The 1469-nt window shown below is 44.7% G+C and overlaps 1 protein-coding gene across 5 annotated transcripts in view; it reads left to right on the forward strand.

Moving 5' to 3' along the window:
* Window positions 1-1469, forward strand: part of LOC120075696 — an 8905-nt gene that overhangs the window by 5182 nt on the left and 2254 nt on the right. The gene's annotated exons all lie outside the window — the stretch shown is intronic.

Here is a 1469-nt window from a genome sequence, read left to right on the forward strand (position 1 = left end):
TTTCTTGCCAAAAAACTAACAGCTTATTGAAGTAGGACGTAACAGTCATGTTTCCTTGCTTGCATTCATGGACTTGTTTATGTAAAGTGTACAACTGGGATGCGTTTTGTTGTTATGAGTACAAGTCCCTGGTTGCCTCCCAGATATCTCTTGCAGTTGCTGCATATAGAAGAGGCCGGCCAATCTGGGGCTCTATCCTGTTGATAAGAGCAGACCGTAGCAAAGAGTCCTCCCCTTTCCAGATTCTTTCTTGAGGATCACCTGGGATGGGTTGTGGAATTTCTCTTGTTAGATATCCGAATTTGTGCCTACCTTCTAGAGCCATTCGAATTGACTGGGACCATGAGAAGTAATTCTCCCCATTCAGTTTTTTTCCAACCAAAACTCCTGCAGAATTGCCCATTGAACCAGTTAAGTAATTTGTATTGGGCAAAATAGCTAATGAGTTTACTGGATTCTCTGGACCAGTAGGCAGTTGGGAAGTTGTGCCAAGCATTGTATTTGAAATCTGCTGATGCAAAGAGACCAACCGATGTCTCACATCATCGGAGTAATGAACTGAACTACAATTGACTGGAAACTGAGTCGCCATGGTCGCCGGCGGGGCACTGGTAGCCGACTAAGAGATCGTCAGTAAATGAAAAGGCCCCGATCGGCTGCACCTGTCTCTTATACACATCTAGATGTGTATAAGAGACAGCATTGGTCTTACTATGGGCTAATGACTGATGCTGTGAATTTTCAGTAACTGGATCACTTACAGAAGTACGTCTGGAGTTTGATCTGTCAGGGACTGTCGTTTCTTACTGTTCGGGGGCCTGCCGTGCAGCTTCCAACATTGGTCCTTCGTATGCCTGTCTCTTATACACATCTAGATGTGTATAAGAGACAGGTCTTACTATGGGCTAATGACTGATGCTGTGAATTTTCAGTAACTAGATCACTTACAGAAGTACGTCCGGAGTTTGATCTGTCATGGGACTGTCGTTTCTTACTGTTCGGGGGCTGTCTCTTATACACATCTAGATGTGTATAAGAGACAGGTCTTACTATGGGCTAATGACTGATGCTGTGAATTTTCAGTAACTGGATCACTTACAGAAGTACGTCTGGAGTTTGATCTGTCATGGGACTGTCGTTTCTTACTGCTCGGGGGCCTGCCGTGCAACTTCCAACATTGGTCCTTTGTATGCCACGACTTCTTCAGTGCTCACAAGACAGGCATGGGCTTTTTGTCACTGTTGGAATTGGACGCCTTTGAGACAAAGGCTAATGCATCAACGAATCTCGGAACACACCTCTCGGAGAGACGGAATAGGTCGTTGACCCAATAAGCGACTTCGAACACTATCATATTTTGGGTTTAATCTGGCCAAAAACACATAAACCCAATATGCCTTTTCAAGTTTCAAATACTGTGCCCTATCCTGTGCGCAGTTCCAGATAATCTCCCGGCACAAATCCATTTC

The sequence above is a fragment of the Benincasa hispida genome, chromosome 4, assembly GCF_009727055.1.
Source record: "Benincasa hispida cultivar B227 chromosome 4, ASM972705v1, whole genome shotgun sequence".
In the NCBI taxonomy this organism is placed as follows: Eukaryota; Viridiplantae; Streptophyta; class Magnoliopsida; order Cucurbitales; family Cucurbitaceae; genus Benincasa; species Benincasa hispida.